Consider the following 16331-nt stretch of genomic DNA (forward strand, 5'->3'; position numbering starts at 1 on the left):
CTATTCTCATTGTTGTGCAATGTCTTATAAAATGCTTCTGTATCACAATTATATGCTCAACTGCTGGTGGATACTAAGTATTTATATTTTGGAAATATTAAAATGGTGTGAGAATTCTAATATATGCATACTATTGAAATATGTATATTTTGGTAATAATTTGCTAATGTTTTACTGTGTTTCAATCCATGATCATAGCAGAATATGATGTTTGGTTTATGTAATTTTATCATCTTTTTCTGGTTTGGGCACAAGGTTAACATTAGTCTTATTATATGACTCATACTCTTCTGCCTCTGTTTTCTGAAATATTTGTGAAGAATAGGTATCTTTTTTAAAGTTCTTGGTAGAGTTCAGTGAAGATATCTGGGCCTACTGGCTTTTTTTGTTGAAAGTAGCAAATTCTTATTAAATTTATTTAATAGATATGAATAAACTCAGATGGCTTACTGAATCCTTTGTGAGTTTGTAATAATTTGTCTTCAAAGGGGCTGTTTCATTTCAGCTCAGATGGGAAAATTTTTAGTTGCTTGCAAAACTGACGTCTATGAGATTTTTAAAATATTTTGCTATTATTTGAAACTTCCCCCTCTTCTTTTGACTGGTCTGTCACCAATTTTCTCGATCTCTCCAAAATAACAGGCTTTATTATTTCTTTGCTATGTCTTTTAGTTTCCCTCTTTTAAAGTTTTGCTGACATTTCTTTCAATAGCAATTACTTTAAAGTGCTGCTTTCCTTCTTGCATTCCTCACTCATGGCCTGTAAAAAAGCTGGAAACAGGGAGGCCAAAGCAATGTAGAAAATACAAACACATTTTGAGACGTTTTATAGTATAAAAAGCTCAAACCAGAAATTTAAGCCTACAAAACCAGCAATGATTTTCCATTTCAAAATCTCTGAGGAAGGATAGACACAGAGAAATCACTCTCATACTCAAAGTTCACTTAGCCCTGGTATGTCTGTCTGCTGACTGATTTCTACAGGCCAAGTGGGAACGAAGCCTTTCTGAGAACATTTAGAAAGTTGAGACAAAGTTTTGGTGTTTTACAGTGTTTGAGATAAGTCAGAATTTACTTGTTTAAGTATCAACTTATTTTTACTTTATATATTAGTGTACTACTTGCATGTGGTAACCATGGAGATCAGAAGAAGACTGAATCTTCTGGATCTGGAGCCACAGATTTGTCACCATGTGCATGCTAGGACCTGAACCCAAGTCCTTGGGAAGAGTAGTCAGTGCTCTTAAACGTTTAATGGTTATACAGTAAATACACATATTATTTTCATCAAGTATTCAATTAGGCTATTCTTTCTTTTAGAGAATGGGTAAGAACTAATCTGTCCCTCATTAGCAATTACAAATACTATCATAAATGTAGTCAAGGTAGTCTACAAGTATCAAAGTAGTATTACTTTGTATTCAGGAAGTAGATACAGATAAACCAGACATACTCTGCTAAATAAATTAGTAAGTTCACTGAGATAAATAAGTACAAATGTTTTCTGAGTGCTGTAGACTCTCTTAAGTATAATCAAAGTCAACAGAGAAGGAAGAACACATTTAAAAATAGTTCTCATAAAATATGAATTAGTGAAAAGAAGTAATATTGCATTATTTGTTGAGCTAAGATTTGCACAGTAAACATCCCATCAGTCATTTTAATCCCTTTACTCTCATTGAGCTTTTCCAATATCTTTGGCAGTGAGAATACAGTGATCGTGCTATTTTTGTAACAATCTAGAAAGCAATAACCAGGTTACAGAATGCTTTAGAAATCAGTATTGCCTCAAAGTGTAGTTCATACAGTTTATTTTCTCTTGCTATTATTTCATATTTTTATTGCAAATTGATATTTAATACCTAGATAGTAACATTCTGTCAGGTACAAAAAGGAAAAATCGTTCATTTATTCCATTACCTATTTCTTCTTAGTGTCAACTATAAGACTTCTTGGGCACATCCTCACTCTGTCCTGTTATGTGCACTGACAAATAGCTTCATTCTATTGTGTGGGAAGCCTTGCTTCTAGAAGATCAGTGTTATGTTGTTTGTAAAAGCTAAGCATGCTCTCAGTCACCTGATGCTCATGTTGCTACTTAAGAACAAACCAGATACTTCATAAGGTAGAGGGTTCATTAAAAATAACAAACAAAATAGTAGCATATTCTTCTTTCTCACATTACTCAAACTGCTGGTGACTCAAGGTTTACTTCAGCTCAATGATACTGACTCTTTCTCAGTGAAATATTGAGCCACTGAGTCATTGGTGTGTCTATTCATGGATTCTTATCAATGGAATGGGAAAAATGATTAATAACTTCTAATTACTTTTACAAACCTAAAGTGGGAACTTGATTCATGCTGTATTAGTCAGTAATGGTTCTCTAGAGTCACAGAATTTATAGAATGAATCTATCTCTAGCATATCTGTCTATCTATCATCTATTATCTATCTATCTATCTATCATCTATCTATCTATCATCTAATCTATCTACATCTCTATATATGGAGTTTATTGGAATGATAATGAGGTTGGGTGTTTCAGCTGGCCTTCTGTATAGAAGTTGGAATCCTGAAGAAGTGGGATCCAATGGCTGTGCTGGCAAAGTGAGTGCAAGCAGGTAAAGAACAACCAACCCTTTCACTGTCCTTATGTAGGTCACCAGCAGAAGGAATGGCCCAGATTAAGGCTGTGTCTCAAGATCTGGATTAAAGACATGTTGTCATCCACATCAAAATCTGGGTAAAAAACCTATGTCTTTTTGCCAGATCAAAGGTGTGCCCTCCATTTCCGGATTGTAGTTCATTCCAGATACAGTCAAGTTGACAACTGAGAATAACCATCACAATTCATCCTTGTCAACTTAAAACACAATCATATCTCCTTATGTCCAAATGAAATAACTATTCCATGTACAACTTCAAACACATAAACAATAATAAGGTCATATTAATGCATAATGTGATTTAACCATCCCTCACGTAACCACAAATGCATTATAAATTTAGAATAGGTGGCAATGTCCTTTGGGAACATCCTTTTAGCATCTCAAACTTAAATATGATAAAGAAGTTGAAATAAAAGACAAATATCCGGACAAATGTATTCTTAATAAAATACAGCAGAAGCACTCATGTCAATTATAATCATTGTTTCTGTAACTGGTCACGTAGCCTCAGATGTATTTATATTTCCCTTCTTCTTTTACCAATTCTGTATTTCCTCCACCCTCTGCAAGCACCTCAGCTGGTGTTGGCTTCTTTCCTGGAGGAGTGACCGATACCTTCATTCCTGATTGGTTTGTGTCCATGGTCATTCTGCTTAGATTAGGTTGTTGTTGTTTCCCATTGATTTTAATCACAGGACATGGTAGCACTAAGAGATGTCCTAAATAACATTCTACCCTTCAGCCATAGTCCTTCTTACCTCCATCCAATTTCCTCATGGTAATCTGGATCTATCACTCCTCCTAACACTGTTATTATTTTCTCAGCCTGTTGGTTTAAGGGCATTAGGAGCCCAGAGTGGCCAGGGGTAATTCTAAGCTTCCAGTTCAAATAAATCTTTGTTGTGGCTGCTGGAATGAACTCTCCTGGAACCAAAACTTCTAAGCCAGCAGAACTTAGGGTTACAGGAACGGGAAACAAAAACTTTCCTAGTGGATCGCTAGGAGTGACAATGAGTGCAACCTTTTCTGTCTCTTGGTTCCTGGACACATGGATCCTAGCTATGGGAGAAATTGTATCATATATCAGATACTGATTCAAAGAGTACACTGCCTTCTGAAGAACACTGCCACAGCCCTCTATGCTGCTACCACCTCACTGGCACTGTAACTGTAACTTGAAAAGGCTGCTCCATCTTTCTACCAGCTGCTCAGGATGGTGGGAAACATGGTAGTGATTGTGGGCACACTGTCCCATTTCTCTGGCTGTGAAATGAGTTCCTTGGTGAGAAGCATACTGTGTGGAATACCATGGCAGTGGATTAAGGCATTCTGTAAGTCCATGGATGGTGGTTTTGGCAGAGGCATTATGTGCAGGAAAGACAAATCCGTAACCAGAATAAGTATTCTAGTAAGGACAAAATGATGTCCTTTCCACAAAGGAAGTGACCCAGTAATCAGATCAATCAGTAATCAGATTGCTGGCTGATCACCCCAGGGAATGGTGCTACAACTGGAGCTCAGTGTTGGTTGCTGCCATAAAAGTAACTTTTATTTACCAGATATAATTGCTGTCTTGGAGGCTTACTGCTAAATAAGCTGAGGAATTTATTGATTGATTGATTGATTGATTGATCTTTCTGAACTCTGGCTGGCTGGTTCAACTCAGTTCTTCTGGCTCAAAATTCTTTTCCAAGCTGACTGATTCAAACTGGCTTCTTTCAGCTTGTCACTGAATTGCCCTGCTTGAGATATCCGCCTCTGAATTCGACAAACTGAACTGTATTGACTGCACAAACTGAATGGAACTGAACTCCACTACATTCCCTGAACTCAAATGAGCTATACTCACTGAACTGCCCTGCCCTGCCCTGACACACTCTTTGAAGTAGCCGTCCTTTCCTGTCCTTGTGAGCATTGAGTGTATTCTATCTCTGACTCATTCTGTCAAATCATTCTCTGATTTTTCACTTTGTCTGCCCCTCAATTAGGCTTCACTTTCAACATGGCTACATCTTTTTACAAACTAACTTTACCTTAATTGTTTGGGATTAAAAATATATACTAAGGGCATATCTGTACTTCAGCCAGAGGAATTAAAGATGTGTGGCATATATGCCTTTCAGCAGGATCACACAGACCTAGGTATTTGTATTTGATCCTTTGCCAGAGAAGACATGGTTCTGAATTAAAATTTCTCTATATCTGCTCTTGGCAGACATGGCATTCAGCAGCAGCTATATCAAGACTAGCCTTGGTGAGTGGAAGTTCATTTGTTGAGCCCATGCATAACTCTCATCTCTGCTCCCCACAAAAATTTTGTTCATGTGACTATGGAGCCATGGCAGGAATGACTTGGAAAAGAGGCTGATTGTTCATAGAATGGGCCATCCTATTTACTTGATTATTAAATTTCTCTTCAGCTGAAGTCGCATCTTTTATTGGATATTTTCTTTATTTACATTTCAAGTGTTATTCCCTTTCCCAGTATCCCCTCCAGAAATCCCCTATCTCATGCCACCTTCCTCTGTTTCTATGACAGTGCTCCCCACCCCCACCCCCCCCCACCTCCCGGCCTTGGCATTCTCCTACACTGGGGCATTGAGCCTTGACAGGACCAAGGGCCTCTTCTTCCATTGAGCCAGACAAGGTTATCCCTTGCTACATATGTGGATGGAGCCATAGGTCCTTCCCTGTGTACTCTTGGGATAGTGGTTTAGTCCCTGGGAGTTTTTGGGGTGGCCTGGTTGGTTGATATTGTTGTTCTTATGGGGTTGCAAACCCCTTCAGCTACTTCAGTCTTTAACTCCTCCATTGGGAACACATTCTCAGTTCAATGGTTGGCTGCAAGCATCGGCCTCTGTATTTGTCAGACTCTGGCAGAGCTCTGGCATAGCAGCCTGGACTTGTCCAAGACCCTTCTTGTTATATGGTCTGGAATAACACACCCAAATGAGGAATATGCTGTCTCCTGAATCCAAATAGGCCCACTAAGTGTTTATTTCTTTCTTGGTGGTGGGAGGAGACAGGTGTAATAGCTTAGAAGGAATATCTCTGTATAACACCCACCACTGGATTCCTACGAATTTCACTGAGGCAGAAGATCCTTGAATTTGATTGGATTTACTTCCCATCCTCTGATGCACAAAATGAGTTCAAAGTGGTTGGTACCTCCTGCTCACTTGGTCTACTCAGCATAATGTTGTCAATATAATGTACCAGTGTGGTATTTGGTGGAAGAGACAGATGTTCAGGATGCCTTCTAACTAAGTTATGACACAGGGCAGGAGAGTTTTGCTTGAGGCAAAACTGTAGAGGTATACTTCTGGCCTTGCTGACTGAAAACAAGTTGATTCAGGTGGTCCTTATCCACAAGTCCTAAGAAAAAGGCATTTGATAGAGTATACCATAGAATAAGCATACCACGATATGGGTTAATTCACTCAAATAAGGGCACTATATCTGATACAGCAGCTGCAATAGAACTTATTACTTGATTCTGTTTTTGAAAGTCAACTCTCATTCTCCGTGCATCTGTCTTCTGCCCTGACCAGACAGGAGAGTTAATCGGAGATGTGGTGGGAACCACCACCCCTGTATCTTTCAAGTCCTTGATGGTGGCACTAATTTCCAGTTTCTCCAGGGGTAAAATACTGTTTTTGATTCACTATTTTCTTTGGCAGAGGCTGCTCTAAAGGATCCCATTTAGCTTTTCCAACCCCAATAGCCCTCATTCCACAGGTCAGGGAACCAATGTGTGAATTCTGCCAACTTCCAAGTATATCCATCCCAGTTATGCATTCTGGAACTGAGGAAATAACCACAGATGAGTTTGGGAACTTACTGGATCTACTCTGAATTGGATATCAGCCAAAACTCCATAAACCTGCTCTCCACAAGCCTCTACTTTAACTGGGGGGGGGCACAATGCTTCTTGGGATCTCCTGGAATCAGCATCACTTCAGAACTAGTATCCAATAGACTCTAGAAAGTCTGATTATTTCTTTTCCCCCAGTGTACAGTTACCCTTGTAAAAGATTGCAGGTCCCTCTAAGGAAGAACTAGAAAAAGGCTAACAGTAAATTTTTTTCAGGTATCTTATCAAGTTCCTTCCTCAAGGGAAACTTGGTACCCCTTCATTCACGGGGATCTGGGTTTACATAGTAGCTTAAGCCAGGAAATTGATTCACTGGCCAAAACAAAAATGTTTTTTGCCATGATTCAATGTAGTCTTTCTTTCATTTATTTGAAAAAAAATTCTGTTCATACAGATAAAACAGAAATGCAGTAGGCTTCTTATATATTACATGCCTGGAAACATCACAATAGATAAACCTGTAGCAAAGGTTCATACAAGTCATGTCATTATAAAATTGCCTTGCCTGTGCTGGACACTGCAGGTTAGGTCATTATGAATGTTGTTTTGTCTGTGCTGCCTATTGTGGTAACTATGATCACCTTGTGTCTGGCAATCCAAAACTACCAACTGGCCTCTGCTACCTTGGGGCCCAATTAAACCCATTGCATTTAATTCACCCATTCAAGCAGTGGCTCCAGTCGGTAAGGTCTGGTACAACGAAAAGGGTGAAAACAAAACTCTTCAAATGTACTGGTGTCCCTCTTACCATTTTACATCTTATAGGATTTCTGAAAGGCATGTTTTATGGGCCTTCCCATTGTGGAGGATTAGATTTTACACAGCATTCCCAGCTACTCTAGTATTACCATTTCCCTGAGTCTTAAAATTCCTTCAATAGCACTAAGCCAAGGACTATCAGGCTCTAATTCTATTTCATAGGCCATCTTTGGATAAATGCTTCAGCTAACCATTCAAACAAAGTTTTGAGATCCCTTTATAACTGTGCAAGCTTTTTTAAACCTAGAATCTCCACTGAGAGGGTCCAGATCAGTAAACAGTGTGATCTAGTTTTATGTTCCTTCTCACACTATCTCACACCCTTAAAATCAATTCCCACATTGATAATAACAAATTCATTAAGCTCCTTAGTAGTGTAGCACATTTCCTCATGGACTACACCTTCTACTTCCCCTCTAGGAGCCTCCTTTGCATTGAGTTTGCTTACAGATCTAGAGGCAACTATTGGTGGGTTTTAGGGGCATCAGTATTGTATTACCTGGCATTTCCTTCACAGAAAGTCACTGCTGGTTTGAAAGATTAATTTCCTCTGGTGAAAAGGGCAATATTTGAAGGGGTGAGGCTAAGGGTACTACTTCTTCAGGTAAGGTGAACTCTTGAAAATATAGGAGCTCAAAATCCTCAGCTTTACTAGTGTCCTTCCATGAATCTCCACCACAAGTTATAGGATCCCATTCTTTGCCTACTAATGTCCTTACGTTAACTGCTGACACCCTCTATGGCTGAGACTTGAATTTTTGATGTAATTTAGCCAATCTTATACTAAGGGCAACTCGAGCTCTATGGCTGATGGAGAGAAGATTCTTTTCAAGGGCACATTAAGAAATCTTTAGATTGTTTATTTGTATCTTTAGCTAGTTAATTTTCTTATGGAGCTCATTCTTGTCCTTTATTAATTTATTCAGAGATGCTAAGAGTAACCACCCAGCAGAACCATTTTTCTTATTTCCCTCCAAACTGTCAAAAGTTTCACATAGCAGCTTGCCAAATCTGTTGTCACCCCCAATTTTTGGATCAAAATAATCAAAGGAATTTACCTGTTTTGTTTTAATATAGTTTTTACTGTGGACTTTCAATACTCTCCAATAGAGAGAGAGAGAGAGAGAGAGAGAGAGAGAGAGAGAGAGAGAGAGAGAGAGAGAGAGAGACTGAGAAGTTTCAGTAGCTGAAGGTGCTGGTAAATTTGAAGGTACTGGTAAGTTATAAAGCCTATTCCAGATAATTAAAGGATTTATTCTCATACTTTTGTTCCTCTAGAACCACTTCTGGTTCCAAATATCCATCCATTCATCTGTCTGTCTTTCTGTCTGTCTGTCTGTCATCTATCTATGATGTACAGGTTGCAGTCCAACTAATCCAGCAATGGTCAGCTTTGAATGGAAAGTCCAAAAATCTAGTAGTTGCTCAGTCCCCTGAGGCTGGATATTTCAACTGGTTGTCTGTATAAGCTGGAATCCTGAAGAAGTAGGCTCCAATGGATGTTCTAGTAAAGTGAGTGCAAACAGGCAAAGAACAAACAACCTCTTCCTTCTGGGTCTCCAAGATCAATGGTGTGTCTCAAGATCTGGATTAAAGGCATGTCATCCACCTCAAGATCTGGATCAAAAACCTGTGTTTTCCTTCCTCAAGATCCAGATCATAGTGTTCCTTCCTTTTCTGTATTGTAGTTGATTCAAGATATAGTCAAGTTGACAACTGAGACTAGTCATCACACATAATTACACACATACATATATGTGTCAAATATAAAATATATTTTTTAAATATATATTTCTCAAAGGAGATAATTTATCATAATTAGGTATTTTTCACTTCAGCATTCATTTATTCTCTTTTTACTAATGAGCATCTCTCAATCATAAATGAGTTGTAAGGCATTTTGTCTAGATGGATGACATATGGTCTTTTCACCTATAATATTGAGAAAGAAGATGATAAACATGTATATTATTAGAAAAATGGTGTGCCACACAGTTTACAAAATGGCTTCACCTATGTTTCCAGTTCAAACTTCATAAATTTTCATGTAAGATGAGAATTAAAAAAAATCTAGACATCATCCCTAATCTTTTTCTTCATGATAGTAGAAACCAGACGTCCCTTATTTCCTTTGTCATCAGTTAGCAGCTCAGTGACAGTGCTCACTGCTGATCAAATGAATGAATGTATGTAAAGTAATTAACTGATTGAAGATTGCAAAACCAGGTCTGGATGTAAGATGGTGAGAGATGGACAAAATTCTACATTTTGTGGAATTTCAATGGCATGATTTGGTGTTGATATCCAGCTGTGAAAATATGAAACAGGAGAAAAACCAACTTTGTTGGACTATTTTGGATGAGGTCACTAGTAGAGAAAAATACATCTTTCTTAGAAGTACGCATAGTACAGATGAAAAATAGAGAGAAGTCACAGACGTATATGAATATGAGAAATCCCCTGATACTGACTCCATACAGAGAGACAATTTCAAGAGGAAAGGGATTTCCAATGGGATTCAATGTGGATTAGTTTTAGAATAATCCTGCAATAGGTTCTGTGGTCAACTTGACACAAACTGAGGCCTATTTGGAATGAAGAGACCTCAACTGAAACAGTTCCTTGATCAGACTAGTCTATTGCCGTGTCTGTGAGTTCTTGATTGCTATTTGATGTAGGAAGGCCCAGATGACTGTGAGTGGTGCTATCCCTAGGCATGCAGGCCCAGCTTATGTAAGAAAGTTGAGCAAGCCAGAGGTAGTAAACCAGTAAGCAATGTTCCTCAATGATTCCTGACTCTGCTTCTGTTTGAATTCCTGCCCTGACTTCCCTCAATGATGGTCTGTGGTCAGAAAGTATAAGCCAGATAATTATTTTTCTAAGTTGGCTCTGGTCATGTTGTTTATCATAGCAACAGAAATAAACTTAGCAAAGTATTGATTATTGAACTATTATCTAAAGATATATCAGCTATGTTTTCTACAGGTTCAGTCATAAGGTCAGGGGTTTCTAAAGATAAGACACTGTAAGCAAGAGACATAAGGTATAGACCACTAAAGTTCCAGTTTTCTATGCTGAAGAACTTCATGATAAATTTTTACATCAAAACTGAAAGATGAGTCAGTCAAAACTTTTCTTGGATGACAGTGATTCCTAGTAGCTTCAGTAGGATACATGCCCAATATTGACTGATATGTGCAAGGCAACCATTGCTTGTGGCTGAGTCTGAATACTTAGTGGTGTGTTCTGATTTGTTGTTGCCATGACACAATAGTTGTTAAGTATTTTGACTTTGACCACTATGCTTCGTTAATATCGAACAAATGATGGAGTTTGGAACAATGCATCTTGATAAATGCATAAGAAGTCATGTTTCAGGTAGAGAATAAAGTGAAAATTTGTCTATATCTCTATTAAGAAAACTTAAATAAAATTATTGGCTAAAAAGACAAATTGTTACTAATAGAATTGACAGGATTTTGATGCAAGAAAAGTCACAGATGGAATTTATTGTACTTCCAATAAATTTTATGCTGGATTAGTTATTCTTACTTGGAATAAAAGTCTTCTTTGATTGAATTTTATCTATGTTAATAAGAAAAATAAAAAACAAAATCTACTAGGTCTCATTTTTTTCATCTTTATTAACTTGGGTATTTCTTATTTACATTTCAATTGTTATTCCCTTCCCGGTTTCCAGGCCAATATTCCCCTAACACCCTCCCCTTCCTATGGGTGTTCCCCTTCCCATCCTCCCCCCATTACTGCCCTCCCCCCAACAATCACGTTCACTGGGGTTTCAGTCTTGGCAGGACCAAGAGCTTTCCCTTCCACTGGTGCTCTTAATAGGATATTCATTGCTACCTATGAGGTTGGAGCCCAGGGTCAGTCCATGTCTAGTCTTTGGGTAGAGGCTTAGTCCCTGGAAGCTCTGGTTGGTTGGCATTGTTGTACATATGGGGTCTTGAGCCCCTTCAAGCTTTTCCAGTCCTTTCTCTGATTCCTTCAACGGGGGTCCCGTTCTCAGTTCAGTGGTTTGCTGCTGGCATTCGCCTATGTATTTGCTGTATTCTGGCTGTGTCTCTCAGGAGAGATCTACATCTGGTACCTGTCTGACTGCACTTCTTTGCTTCATCCATCTTATCTAGTTTGGTGGCTGTATATGTATGGGCCACATGTGGGGCAGGCTCTGAATGGGTGTTCCTTCTGCCTCTGTTTTAATCTTTGCCTCCCTATTCCCTGCCAAGGGTATTCTTGTTCTCCTTTTAAAGAAGGAGTGAGGCATTCACATTTTGATCATCCTTCTTGAGTTTCATGTGTTCTGTGCAGCTAGGGTAATTCAAGCATTTGGGCTAATATCCACTTATCAATGAGTGCATACCATGTGTGCTTTTCTGTGATTGGGTTACCTCACTCAGGATGATATTTTCCAGTTCCGACCATTTGCCTATGAATTTCAGGAAGCCATTGTTTTTGATAGCTGAGTAATATTCCATTGTGTAGATGTACCACATTTTCTGTATCCATTCCTCTGTTGTAGGGCATCTGGGTTCTTTCTAGCTTCTGGCTATTATAAATAAGGCTGCTATGAACATAGTGGAGCACGTGTCTTTTTTATATGTTGGGGAATCTTTTAGGTATATGCCCAAGAGAGGTATAGCTGGGTCCTCAGGTAGTGCAATGTCCAATTTTCTGAGGAACCTCCAGACTGATTTCCAGAATAGTTGTACCAGTCTGCAATCCCACCAACAATGGAGGAGTGTTCCTCTTTCTCCACATCCTCGCCAGCATTTGCTGTCGCCTGAGTATTTGATCTTAGCCATTCTCACAGGGTTGTTTTGATTTCAGGGTTGTTTTGATTTGTTGAACATTTCTTTAGGTGTTTCTCAGCCATTCAGCATTCCTCAGCTGTGAATTCTTTGTTTAGCTCAGAAGCCCATTTTTTAATAGGGTTATTTGTCTCCCTGCTGTCTAACTTCTTGAGTTCTTTGTATATTTTGGATATAAGCCCTCTATCAGTTGTAGGATTGGTAAAGATCTTTTCCCAATCTGTTGGTTGTCATTTTGTCCTAACAACAGTGTCCTTTACCTTACAGAAGCTATGCAGTTTTATGAGATCCCATTTGTCGATTCTTGATCTTAGAGCATAAGCCATTGGTGTTTTGTTCAGGAAATTTTCTCTAGTGCCCATGTGTTCGAGACTCTTCCCCACTTTTTCTTCTATTAGTTTGAGTGTGTCTGGTTTGATGTGGAGGTCCTTGATCCACTTGGACTTAAGCTTTGTACAGGCTGATAAGAATGGATCGATCTGCATTCTTCTACATGCTGATCTCAATTGAACCAGCACCATTTGCTGAAAATGCTGTCTTTTTTCCATTGGATGGTTTTGGCTCCTTTGTCAAAAATCAAGTGACCAAAGGTGTGTGGGTTCATTTATGGGTCTTCAATTCTATTCCACTGGTCTATTTGTCTGTCTCTGTACCAATACTATGCAGTTTTTATCACTATTGCTCTGTAATACTGCTTGAGTTCAGGGATAGTGATTCCTCACGAAGTCCTTTTATTGTTGAGGATAGTTTTAGCTATCCTGGGTTTTTTGTTATTCCAGATGAATATGCATATTGTTCTGTCCAACTCTCTGAAGAATTGGATTGGAATTTTGATGGGGATTGCATTGAATCTGTAGATCGCTTTTGGTAAAATGGCCATTTTTACTATATTAATCCTGCCGATCCATGAGCATGGGACTTCGTTCCTTCTTCTGAGGTCTTCAATTTCTTTCTTCAGAGACTTGAATTTCTTATCATATAGATCTTTCACTTGCATGGTTAAAGTCACACCGAGGTAGTTTATATTGTTTGGGACTATTATGAAGTGTGTCGTTTCCCTAATTACTTTCTTAGCTTGTTTCTCTTTTGTGTAGAGGAAGGCTACTGATTTATTTGAGTTAATTTTATACCCAGCCACTTTGCTGAAGGTGTTTATCAAGTTTAGAAGTTCTCTGGTAGAACTTTTGGGATCACTTAAATATACTATCATATCATATGCAAATAGTGATATTTTGACTTCTTCCTTTGCAATCCGTATCCCCTTGATCTCATTTTGTTGTCTGATTCCTCTGGCTAGGACTTCGAGGACTATATTGAATAAGTAGGGAGAGAGTGGGCAGCCTTGTTTATTCCCTGATTTTAGTGGGATTACTTCAAGTTTCTTTCCATTTAGTTTAATGTTGGTGACTGGTTTGCTGTATATGGCTTTTACTATGTTTAGGCATGGGCCTTGAATTCCTGTTCTTTCCAGGACTTTTATCATGAAAGGGTGTTGAATTTTGTCAAATGCTTTCTCAGCATCTAATGAAATGATCATGTGGTTTTTATCTTTCAGTTTGTTTATATAGTGGATTACGTTTATGGTTTTCTGTATATTAAATCATGCCTGCATCCATGGAATGAAGCCTATTTGATCGTGGTGGATGATTGTTTTGATGTGTTCTTGGATTCGGTTTGCACGAATTTTATTTAGTATTTTTGTGTCGATATTCATAAGGGAAATTGGTCTGAAGTTCTTTTTTTTGTTAGGTCTTTGTGTGGTTTAGGGATGAGAGTAATTGTGGCTTCATAGAAAGAAATCGGTAATGCTCCATTTGTTTCAATTTTGTGGAATACTTTGGATAGTATTGGTATGAGGTCTTCTATGAAGGTCTGATAGAATTCTGCACTGAACCCGTCTGGACCTCGGCACTTTTTGGTTGGGAGACTTTTAATTACTGCTTCTATCTCATTAGGAGTTATGGGGTTGTTTAAGTAGTTTATCTGTTCCTTATTCAAGTTCGGTACCTGGTATCTGTCTAGGAAATTGTCCATTTCCTCCAGATTTTCAAGTTTTGTTGAATATAGGCTTTTGCAGTAGGATCTGATGATTTTTTTTAAATTCCTCTGGCTCTGTTGTTATGTCTCCCTTTTCGTTTCTGAATTTGTTAATTTGGAAACACTCTCTGTGTCCTCTGGCTAGTCTGGCTAAGGATTTTCTATCTTGTTGATTTTCTCAAAGAATCAGCTTTTGGTTCTGTTGATTCTCTGTATAGTCCCTTTTTGTTTCTATTTGGTTCGATTTTAGCTCTGAGTTTGCTTGTTTCCTGCCTTCTACTCCTCCTGGGTGGGTTTGCTTCTTTTTGTTCTAGAGGCTTTACATGTGCTATCAAGCTCCTGATATATTCTATCTCCTGTTTCTTTCTGCACGCACTCAAATGTATGAGTTTTCCTTTTAGTACATCTTTCATTTTGTCTCATATGTTTGGGCATGTTGTACCTTCATTTTCATTAAATTCTAAGAAGTCTTTAATTTCTTTCCTTATTTCTTCCTTGACCCGGTTATCACTGAGTAGAGGATTGTTCGACTTCCATGTATATGTGGGCGTTCTTCCCTTATTGTTGTTGAAGACCAGCTTTAGCCCATGGTGGTTTGATAGGATGTATGGGATTATTTCTATCTTTCTGTATCTGTTGAGGCCTGTTTTATGTTGGATTATATGGGCAATTTTAAAGAAAGTACCATGAGGTGGTGAGAAGAATGTATATCCTTTTGTTTTAGGATAGAATGTTCTATAAATATCTGTTAAGTCCATTTGGTTCATGACTTCTCTTAGTCTGTCTATGTCTCTATTTAATTTCTGTTTCTCTGATCTGTCCATTGATGAAAGTGGGGTGTTGAAATCTCCTACTATTATTCTGTGAGGTGCAATGTGTGCTTTGAGCTTTAGTAAGGTTTCTTTTATGTATGTAGGTGCCCTTGTATTCGGAGCATAGGTATTTAGGATTGAGAGTTCATCTTGGTGGATTTTTCCTTTGATGAATATGAAGTGTCCTTCCTTATCTTTTTTGATAACTTTTGGTTGAAAATTGGTTTTATTCGATATTAGAATGGCTACTCCAGCTTGCTTCTACAGACCATTTGCTTGGAAAGTTTTTTCCAGCCTTTCACTCTGAGGTAGTGTCTGTCTTTGTCTCTGAGGTGTGTTTCCTGTAGTCAGCAAAATTTTTGGTTCCTTATTGCATATCTAATTTTTAAATCTGTGTCGTTTTATTGGGGGAATTGAGTCCATTGACGTTGAGATATATTAAGGAATAGTTATTGTTGCTTCATGTTATATTCATATTTGGAGGTGAGATTATGTTTGTGTGTTTGTCTTCTCTTTGTTTTGTTGCAAAACAATTAATTTCTTGCTCTTTCTAGGGTGTAGCTTGCCTTCTTGTTTTGGGCTTTATCATTTATTATCCTTTGTAGGGCTGGATTTGTAGAAAGATATTGTGTAAATTTGGTTTTGTCATGGAATACCTTGGTTTCTCCATCTATGTTAATTGAGAGTTTTGCACGATACAGTAACCTGGGCTGGCATTTGTGTTCTGTTAGGGTCTGTATGACATCTGTCCAGGATCTTCTGTCTTTCATAGTCTCTGGTGAGAAGTCTGGTGTGATTCTGATAGGTCTGCCTTTATATGTTACTTGACCTTTTTCCCTTACTGCTTTTAATATTCTCTCTTTGTTTTGTGCATTTGTTGTTTTGACTATTATGTGACAGGAGTAGTTTCTTTTCTGGTCCAATCTATTTGGAGTTCTGTAGGCTTCTTGTATGTTTATGGGCATCTCTTTCTTTAGGTTCAGGAAGTTTTCTTCTATGATTATGTTGAAGACATTTTTTGGTCCTTTGAGTTGGGAGTCTTCACTCTCTTCTATACTTATTATCCTTAGGTTTGATCTTCTCATTGTATCCTGGTTTTCCTGTATGTTTTGGGAGAGTAATGTAATGTTTTACATTATCTTTGACAGTTTTGTGAATGATTTCTATGGAATCTTCTGCTCCTGAGATTCTGTCTTCTATCTCTTGTATTCTGTTGGTGATTCTGATAACTGTGGCTCCTTGTCTCTTCCTTTGGTTTTCTATATCCAGGGTTCCTTCCGTTTGTGCTTTCTGTATTGCTTCTAGTTCCTTTTTTAATTCCTTCACCTGTTTGATTGTGTTTTTCTGT

Source organism: Rattus rattus, chromosome 7, assembly GCF_011064425.1.
Source record: "Rattus rattus isolate New Zealand chromosome 7, Rrattus_CSIRO_v1, whole genome shotgun sequence".
Taxonomy (NCBI): Eukaryota; Metazoa; Chordata; class Mammalia; order Rodentia; family Muridae; genus Rattus; species Rattus rattus.